Source organism: Glandiceps talaboti, chromosome 19 (assembly GCF_964340395.1).
Source record: "Glandiceps talaboti chromosome 19, keGlaTala1.1, whole genome shotgun sequence".
NCBI classification, from domain to species: Eukaryota; Metazoa; Hemichordata; class Enteropneusta; family Spengelidae; genus Glandiceps; species Glandiceps talaboti.
The window spans coordinates 13,462,092-13,473,514 of record NC_135567.1 but is presented as its reverse complement, the minus strand read 5'-3'; positions in this window follow the sequence as shown (position 1 = coordinate 13,473,514).

Sequence of the window (11,423 nt, the reverse complement as noted above, 5' to 3'; positions counted from 1 at the left end):
TATTATGTTAATTTTGACCAGGTCATGTGATCCAAACATGCACGTGATGACTGGCAAAACGCATGATGCAATTTAACTTATAAACAATTCTGCACACAACAAAGAGAAAATTAAAAACATTTTCACGCTTAATTATATTGCAAATATTAGAATTTCCAGAATAACAATTTATACGATAAGAAAAAGGTATTTCATTTAATTGAAAATGATTACTAGTATTAAATGTTGTCGGAGTTATCGTTGGATGACGTAGAAAAATAAATAACTTTGCACACGACCCTTTACGACAAGCAAAAAAACGAACAAAAAGCGAAAAGTTGAATAATTTGTTTACGCTTAAAACGTCTGTACATCACATTATTCGATCGATACATCGGATGATTGGTTTCAAGGCAAGGCGAGCGCGACCTTCTTTCAAAGTCATAAATAATTTTACAAGCCGCCACTATCCAGAGTATATATCACCCGATCCGAACAGTCCACCTTCAAAAGAATTCAGTAGTAATTTAAATCACCACAACGAAATGTATATATAACGTGGTGTAAGACCTAATAAAAAAATTGTGTGATTCCGATTACGCTCAATTTTAGAATAGGTGGGGTAGGTAGATTTTTCATTTTATTTTATTATATATTTTTTTATGTGGGAGTGTCTAGTTCAGGTTTTCCATTGTTTTCCAAATGGTCTCTCTCTCAGATATACAGCCATAGCACAAATTGGAAGAACAGTTAAAGTTTTATATTGTATTTTTAAGTTGATGTCAGTTTCCGCATCCACTATTTCTCGTATAAAGAGCACAATTTTTGCGATTTTTTTTTTTGAATACGTAAAAAAAAGTTTAGGGTCGGCAGTGAAAAGCCAGGTGGGGTCGGTAACCGAAACCAAACAATTATTTAGGCATAAGCAGATCGGATTTTGAATTGTCTGCAATTTTTGCAGAAAGAATAAAACACACTGTACAGTCTGATAGTGATTTATGGATTTTAGCCGTTGGTGGCGCTGCTCCAATAACGCGACTGTACCACAGACACGTTTTCTTGTCTCTGTCTCGTCGACCAGTCTGTGCTGCAATACTTCTAGATCCCCGTTACTACGAAATATGTCGGAGTTATCAGAGCGAATATATCCAGAGATATTAGGTTGGCATGACAACCTAGCCTGGAATGATCTCAGTTTGAGATGACAGTAGTTCATTGTTTTATCGGCGTATCCGAACTGCTAAAACACGTACGTTCAAAACTTTGTGTCTGGTACGACCGTAACGGTTAAAATTTAAAGACCTCTCACCAGATATTTGAGCCCAGAGACCTGGTTCGTTTTATTCATTGTTGGGAAATAATAACTTGAAAATATGTCACCCATCAAATCTTACTTTTGTGCATCTCCCCCTTAAACGCATGAATCGTGAAATACAGAATTTGCGTGAATGAAACTTGTGAATTTAACCTCGACTGGATGACAGGCGTGACTTCTGACCCAGTTCTCCTTGAATGACCTGTGTGGTCTGATTTTTTACTTCCTTTGAAATCAATTAAACCTTTAGATACGGAGTTTTCTATTGATTTACACGAATGTCATTGAGAAATCAGAGTGTAATTATTATGCGAGTTGCAGGTCACTATGATTTTTCCAATTATAAGTTAATTTATTCACTTTTAAAACCCAAGAATAGAAACTTGCTGGTCACTGGGGGTTATTGTGAAGGTCACATGCTAAATGCACTGTACTTTTCGAGAGAGAGAGAGAGAGAGAGAGAGAGAGAGAGAGAGAGAGAGAGAGAGAGAGAGAGAGAGAGAGAGAGAGAGAGAGAGAGAGAGAGAGAGAGAGAGAGAGAGAGAGAGAGAGAGAGAGAGAGAGAGAGAGAGAGAGAGAGGGGGGGGGAGGGGAGGGAGAGAGAGGGGCAAGATAAGAGTCAGGCACAGAAAGACAACTAAAATTAATTGTTTTTCTAAAACACAGTTTTATCCATAAATCATCCTTACCTCCACATTGTTCAAAATAATCCAGACACCAGTCACCACTAAAGATACAACTATGAAGACAGCTACAATAGAAGTCGTAATCGTACCAATTACATTGTCCATCACAATATCCTGTCCCAATTGATTAGAATAAGAGTAAATGTTAAATACAATTGGCAAATCAATTCTTCAATGAGTAAAAAGAACACTTTGTAAATGTATGCTTTAACTAGAGATGAGATACATCATTAAAAATTGTTTCAGACCATACAATCAATTTCAAATCAGTATATAGTAGTAGTATGTAGTGCTATGAATACAAAGCCAGTATGTAGTAGTATGTAGTGCTATGAATACAAAGCCAGTGTGTAGTAGTATGTAGTGCTATGAATACAAAGCCAGTATGTAGTAGTATGTAGTGCTATGAATACAAAGCCAGTATGTAGTAGTATGTAGTGCTATGAATACAACGCCTGTATGTAGTAGTATGAAGTGCTATGAATACAAAGCCAGTATGTAGTAGTATGCAGTGCTATGAATACAAAGCCAGTGTGCAGTGAGGAGAAAATAGTTCTTTTGTTGACACTTTACTTTAGTGTCATGTATCTACTATGCGAACATTTTTTCCATTTCTCAATTTCACATTTTGTTAGAAATATTTGTATTTAGGGGTACAAAACAGACCCATTAAAAGTAAAATAGTTTTTGTACGATGAGATCTAAAATGGTTCAACCCCCCCCCCCACCCATTTATAAGAATTTGTCCTTTGTATCCTAAATTAAAATATTGATATCACCCCTTAGTACAAGGAATATTTGCCCATGTGTCTATGCCAAAACACGCAACACTAAACCACTTTGTACAATATCTTATCCACAACTCTCTGCTTTTACGTTTGGGGGTTCCTTACTTAATAAAAATAACTTTCATAACGTCTTTCACTAAATTAGGTTGACAAATTCCTAAAATATCTATCTCCTACAATAAATCACTGTCAATGAAAATGGGTAATCAGAAACTAATCAGTGGTAATTCTATTTTTCGCAAAATGTCAAAAATGTTTTTACAAAACCCTGGTGACAGGTGAGATTTGTCTGACTGCCAGAAGATGATGTCTGACAGTACAAATCAGAGAGAGTTATGGGTAAAATATTTCATAGAACCATACAAAGTTAGAATTTTTAAAAAGTGTATTACCGTATGTGTCTTCTACACATTCTGGGATCAAGCGATGGTCCGGAAATGCATTTAACACGGTTTTTACATTCTATGGTTGCGCGGAATACATTCTATTATCGGGCGATGGTCGGGGAACTTGCACATTCTATGGTCGCGAAAAACATTCTAGGATCAAGCGGTGGTCCGGGAAGGTTACACAAAATGCATTTAACCCGTTTTTTACATTCTATGGTTGCGCGGTGTACATCCATTTTGATCCTGCAAACTACAGAGGAATTACATTGCTACCAACTTTGCAAAAACTCTTTGAAATTGAAGTGTGTATTTCACATCGCTTACAACCATGGCTCCTCGAAAAGAAAATCACACACCCCACAAGCCAGTTAGTTATCAACCTGGTCAGAGTAATATTACTACAGTATTCTGTATTCTAGAGACGACCCCTCATTACATTGAATGACATAGCAAAGTATGTATGTGTAGCCGAGATATTCACAAAGCTATTGATTCTCTATGGTGGAATGGTCTATTTCACAAACTGTACACCGTGGGTGTAAATTCAAAACTTTGATATCCAATACGACAGGTGTATGACAGGGAAGGATTCTTTCAACGACTCTTTTCCTAATTTATGCCAATGGACGCAACCTCTTGGTTGAACGAGAACAGTCACATGACAGTGGTGTCGGATGTTGTGACAGTTACATGGGTTCCCTATTCCCGGATCTGTTAGGAACTGTTACTAATTATAAGCTCACCACTAGAGAGCAACCCAAAGGTTACTCCTGCTTGCCTCCTTCAGAAGATGACGTTTCAATATTAGCACCAACTCGTTCTACATGTCAGAAAACCCTCAATATTGTATACAACTACTGTTCAACATACAGACTAATACTCATCTGAAATACAGACAGTGGGAAGATCTTAAATCAAACAACATTGAAGACCTGTGGATACAAATCAATTTCACCAACTCCAAACCAATACTAATAGGTACTGTATACCGGCTCCAGACTCCGCTTCGTCATGGTTTACTACATTTGAATCATTAACCCTAGATCGTGCATGCAGTGAAGACGTTGAAACGATTGTCATGGGTGATCTTAACATTGATATGTTAACTCAAAAACAGTAACTGTAAACATTGGATTTCACTTTGTAATTCATCTATCTATGTAATTCTGACTAAAACTCTCACCATCAAAATGTAGATTACTAGTTTTTGGAGAAACAATGTAACAACTTAGAGGACGCGATCACTCTAGCCTGGAATCCATGGAGTTTTTACATTCGTCTTTCCAGTCACTAGACTTCACAGGACTTGATATGACAACTTACAGTGTAAGTACCCATGTAGTTGGAAATAAGTACACAATAGCTAGTAATTACTAGCTATTTTGTAAATCAATATACATGTATATGCTGAATTAAGTCATTTGACAAATGACTTAAAACTCTTGATTTGACGCGACTCAACTTGACTTACATTTACTTAACCTTACTTACCTTCACTTGACCTTGACATTCCTTTACTTGACACAGCTTGAGCTTGACTTCCCTCGAGTTGAGTCTTGACATTACATACTTGATTTTACCTCAGACCACTACATTTTAGTGGTCTGAGATGTTACCTACCTTTAGTTGAATTGACTTGACTTGACTGTCGACTTGACGTGACAATTTAGAGGATGGGCAAGGGGTATTTTCATACTTTTTTACGTACTCGGGCCATTCCATTTTTCATTATTTGTAAAATGTTGCAATAAAGTCCGTAAAACTGTTATTTTAAGTAAAAGTACCACTTTTTCTGACTTTTTTCGTACACGTAAAAGAAAAGTACATACAACTGTACTGTAATTGTACGACGTTAAAAGGATTCAATACAAGCAACAGTAAACATAATCCATAATTTGTTAAAATAGCAGTCATGTCACAATGCAGTGTCTTTTTGAACTTCTTTTTGTTTGTTTTTTTGGGTTTTTTGAAGGAGGGGGGGGGGGAATTCCCAAGCCCATAAAGGTCAAAGTTTGTCAATGGAATTGACTTGTGTCACACATGTACACACAAGGAAAATTATTTCAGTAGAATTTGAAGCTGACCCAGCACCCTAAGGCATATAAAAAGTACAAACATACACCTACGGGCCAAAATTTATTTTGGAAAAACCAGCCATTTTTAGATATTTAGTCATCGACACAGTCTCGGTTACCCAGACTCTTGTCGTTATGGGCTCCCTCCCCAGCAGAGACATGAGATTCATGCAGCTGAGATGGGGGAGCCCTCAACGGCAAGAGTCTAGGTAACCGATGGAGGCGCTGCCTACGAGACCTACGCGAGAACACTTCCAAGAACTTTCCAGTTATAATTATAAAACGTAAACTTCAGTTTATTTTCTTCATAATTCGTAAATTGTGTTTTTTCATCATAAATGTAAAAATTGAAATTGTATCTTCGTAATATGTAATTCAACAGTTATTTTTTTCTGTAAATCGTACTAGGGGACACCCTTGCCCATCCTCAATTTAGTATACTTATAGTTCAAACTCACCAAGTACAAATATCGAACATACTCTCTCTTGCATACATGCACTTTTGAAAACATTATTCAATTACTGTGCTTTAAACATCAGCAACAGCTCCGAAGATCTCAAAGCTGATGGAATCACGGTGTATTATTTCCATATGAGTAATGAGTTACACTGTAGCCCAAATTAAATAAACACACACACACACACACTTACACATATACATATACACATAAGCACACACACACACACACACATTGTATTGAGAATCCCTGGAGAATCTATAACATCGATATATTATTGCGATCCAACTCGCAAAGTATCGTCTTCACACATATAGACAGTGCAAACTAGAAGTACTACACAATAATTATAATTTGTGAATATAAACTCATTTAACTTACATTTGCTGAACTTTTCACTGATGACGATCAACCGAAACTGCTACAGAAATGTTCATTGGTAATATGGTACCAAGTTCAAGTATTTTCAGTCAAAGTTCAAAGTTGATATTGTCCAAGAGTGCACACAATTCACTCTACGCGTACTAGTGTTACTTTTCACTCCAATTCCATTCCGGATCAAATGTCCGTTCTTAGAGTACCTACATAGACTTGGGTCACAAAACCACCTGTTACAGTATACTGTGGCTGTAAATGTTATCACGAAGACATGCCAAAATCCTGCCTATTCCGTTATCACGACACTGTGCAAACTGGGAGTTCCGACACATGTTACTCGTTGGCTTCAGAAAATGACCGACCGTACCGTGCACTTACAGTGAATCTGAGTGGCAGAAACCCAGAGTGTGATAGGAATAAATTAAACGAAAATACCGGTGTATAATGAAATAAAACGAAGGAAACTTCAAACTTCTGAGGTACAATTACACATACAGCGAGTTCAGGATAAAAATATTTAGCCATCCGTTGGCTAAAATGTCCACATCGCTACGTTGCAACTCTACTACTAATTCTCGTCTGCTGCGAAACTGCATACTGGGTATTTTTTACCTCAAAAGTCAGCCATCCGTCAATCAAACATGCTAATTAATTCGTTGTTTAACTAATTTGCATAAATAACGTAAACATCTGAACCAGCTTGTAGCATGTACTGTAACAATAATAATAACATGTATATGATAATTCACTACCGACTAATTTACATACAGATTAAATTCTCATTGATTTGCATACACGTCTTTGGGTCAATCCTAGGTCAATGTCCAAGTTAACTTACGCCCACTGAAAGGTTGTCTGAGGGTTAACATACTTTCACTAAACTCATGACGTCATCACTTTGTGACACGAGACTTTACAGTAAAAAGATTATATCATATAAAATCTATTATGTATTTCTTTGATATATTGATTCTGTGTTTCCACTGTCGCTCGTTTTTTCGTAAAATAGCAAAGGTTTGGGGAATTTACGAATTATTTCCAAGTGTAATTCGTAAAATTTATAACAGAATATTTCTGTCTGGGCCATGCATGACAACCAGTTCACGAAAAATTGCCTAACTACTACACTAGAGTTCTGCCGAGGCCCTTGCGTCAATCCCACAAAAAATCATCCAAAATGAACTTCGAATCGCTTGTAACCAAACCTAAAGAACAAATTTTAAAATCAGAGAACACATACTGACATTGTAATGTACCGGACGTTGTTGACATCATTAGATGTAGTGACAACGCATAGTTCTATTTATAAAATGAATTGATAACATAAAAAAATGCAACAAAAAGACCAATTTTGATTACTTTTATCAACAACTAAAATATTCGACGGCGTCGTGAGACGCCAACGCAACGTCACGTGATCGTCTCTCATCTGTCCGGCTCTCTCTCTCATCATCATGTATTTTGTCTACTGTAGCGACCTTTGACCTCACGAATTGGTGTGAAACACTGAAGGGAGGGAAGCTCTGTTAACCAAATTTCACAAGACGGAGTATGATTTTCATTTTTCATATTGTTTTGAGGGGCCAGATAACTGTAAACAAAATGAGTACATGTGGTGTTTCAGAGGATCGTGATGTTGACAGTGATCACTAGAGACAGCTAGTGCACTTACATCATGTAAAATTGTGCAAGTTGCAGGTTTTTATCCCCCCCCCCCCCATTAAACGCCAGTTTATTAACTTTTTAACACCCAAGAAATTTGTTCTCTGGTCACTGGGTCAATTCCTTTTTACTTAATACCGGCAATGATTTTACGTTTCACGCGGTCTTCATGAAAGTAATGACGGCCATCGAAAGCACTTCGTATTCGTATATTTAGTGGATACAAGCATGCAACAACGTAGACTGACGGACCAGCCGTTGTGGGCGCTGTCTAATCTCCCTTCCCAAACACGGCGCCCTCACAGGCCAATGAGGGATATGTTACACATCCCAGTTATTCGTCTCGAATAAGGCCTTACATACATGTCAGCTATCTGAGCCAAATTGATGCACATAATTTTTGTGTGGCCCATCAAAACTTGGCGTCCCACAATCCCTTTCTACGATTCGTGTAATAGTTGCCTAGTTACCCGATTGAGTTATTAGTTAGGTGTTTCTTTCCTTGTTTTATACTCCGTTTTTTCCATTCATCATTAAAGTTCGTTTTGTACTGAATTGGTGTTGTCATTATTGCCATAGCGACTCACAAAAACCAACAGTTTTAGTCAAAACAAACAAAACATTTTATATTTTATTAGAGGACACATTGCATAAGAGACAGTGAGACACATAGTTAATTCTGGAAATCAGCAATGTGATACATATTTATGTAAATCAATTTTAACAATATGTAAAACAAACCCCAAAACATTTTGATCTTACTCTCCATGTACAAACCGTACATACTTAAAAAAAATTATATAAAAAAATTATAATAATGCAACATCCTTTGATTTGATTTAAACTGTTTTATTTGGTGAATACATCTTCAGTGAAAAGAATTGATAAATAAAAAATGGATATTTTTGACTATGTTCTCATCTCTGTGAACACAGGTTACTGAGTAATAGCCAGCCCTAGAACCACTCCTTAACTCACCAACTCATTACACACAATAAAAGAGATGGGTGCTTATAAATTTTACTTTATAGAATTCCACACATTACAATTTCAACATGATTTTTTTCTCGTAAAAAGTTATTACCAAAATACTGCTTATTTGGTAAGAATACTTGATCAGTGAAAAATATACCATTTTCCCCCTATGTTGGTACTTCATTAAGATTAAATTAAAGTTTTGAGAAAAGTATAAATTTTTTCACTAAAAATTTCAATCTATGATGTTGAATTACAAGAGTTTATTACTGTAAAAACAAATTTTTTGCCAAAATCTTCCTGCAAAAGGTCATTTTATCTTGAAAATGGCCATCTGGATGAGGATTGGGTATTTATTTTGGATTTTTAATTTATAAAACTATTTTATCATGGTTTCCTACTTGGAAAGTCAATGTGAAACAACATACCAAGTCTTTGTTTGTAACTCAATAAATTGCAAAAGATTAATAAATGTGTAAAATGTTTGTTATTGTACATACAATAACAAACATTTTACACATTTTTTAGCTTTTTGCAAAGTATTAATGACAAACAAAGACTCTTTTTAAATGTTATTTCACTTCAAGTAGGAAGCCATGATAAAATAGTTTTATAAATTCAAAATTCAAAATAAATACTCAATCCCCATCCATGGTCACTTTAACATCCTTACTTGGAGACAGGATAGAAAATGTATACTCTTAATTATAGCTTAGAACATTGGCTGGTTGATCTAAACTTTATTTCTTAACACATGCCTAACACAAAACTGAGTCAATATTTCAGATTTGAGGAAGTTACATAGAAAGCATGACAAAAGATCCTCATTGTCGCAAACCACAGCCTGCTTTACGGCAACGTTCTTAACAAGCCTCTTAGAAAATATAACTCTGGCATGCGAGAATGAAGTTCCTGGGTTTTCAAATCTGTCTGCTGATCCACAGATGGTATCATCAGTAGCATCTGTACATGGTGTAAAAAATTAATAAATTGGCCAAAAATGTTCAACAGCTGTTCATCACGTAGTTCATCAACTGTAACATGTAACCATGGAATTTATCATTCTGATTAGAATCGTCAACCCAGATTACACCGCCACCTAGAGGTCAGCTATAAATATGGAATTTATCATTCTGATTAGAATCATCAACCCAGATTACACCGCCACCTAGTGGTCAGCTATAAATATGGAATTTATCATTCTGATGAGAATTGTCAACCCAGATTACACCGCCACCTAGTGGTCAGCTATAAATATGGAATTTATCATTCTGATTAGAATCGTCAACCCAGATTACACCGCCACCTAGAGCTGAACTATAAATATGGAATTTATCATTCTGATGAGAATTGTCAACCCAGATTACACCGCCACCCAGAGGTCAGATAAAAATATGGAATTTATCATTCTGATGAGAATTGTCAACCCAGATTACACCGCCACCTAGAGGTCAGATATAAATATGGAATTTATCATTCTGATGAGAATCATCAACCCAGACAGATTACACCGCCACCTAGAGGTCAGCTATAAATATGGAATTTGTCATTCCGATCCGATGAGGATCGTTGACCAAGCACGACAGGTCGAAAGCTCAATGCTAAAAACAAAACTTTGAATTGCTTACGAGTTATAACTTGTATAAGTCAATCTAATTTTAGGTTTGATACTGAACTTTTTGTCATTTTTCTGAGCATGAATTGAGAAAACACGGTCAAAATCAACCAATGAAAGCTCTAAGCTAATGCTTAATTGGAATGCATAACTTAGTAGACAGCAAGATACATCATGTCATACCGCCCTCACTGGCCATTCTCTATGAAAGAGGTTGACCGATGTGTGAGGGCGCCCTGTCACGGCGTACCTTACAGTCCAATAACATGGAAGATATTTTTTTTTAATTTTGAATACTCTGCATAGAAGTGATATGATACAAATTTACATACAAACAAAATTAACAGTAAAAAAACTCTGAAAAATATTTTAAACCAATTTCACATAACTACAAATACTTAAAACGTTTACGAAAGTGAACCTTTAGCAATCTCCATTTGCTGCCAATAGATGGCATAGTAGCAGATTGAGACTGATTGTGTTCTGTCCTTATTACATATGTTTATCTGAAAAAGCATTTTTTTAAACAATAGTATCATGTGATCAGACAATTCTATATGCAAGGAATGACTGGCCTCATTTGCATATAATTTACATATAGCTATGCAATAATCTTGTCAGTGTTGCACTGCAATGCAAATACTATTACTTTATAAGGACAAGTATCTGTGCAAGTAATGCTTAGTACATATGGAATGTCATTTTGTTTTTTACTTTTGAGTTGAACATCACAACTTGGCAAGTGTTACGAGTTATGTCAAGTAATAAATAAACTATCTACTCATTTAAAAAAAAAAAAAAAAAAATTCCTACATGTCTTTCATTAATAATACTTTAGCACACTGTACATTTTTAATCAACAACTGAAAACCAATAAACCGAATCAATATTGCACTCTCAGGAGATCAGGTTTAAGTTGCCATGGTTACCATGGTACTACAGCAGTTGGTTGACTGTGTGTTGCAGTATTTCTGCTGTATCAGTTGAAAGAAATATTTGCTGCAACACAAGTGTAGAAGGTAATTATCTGCAATATATGTACTGATGCAGTAGATGCTCAATAATTTCTGAAATTTCAAATATGAAATAACAGTAATGCACCA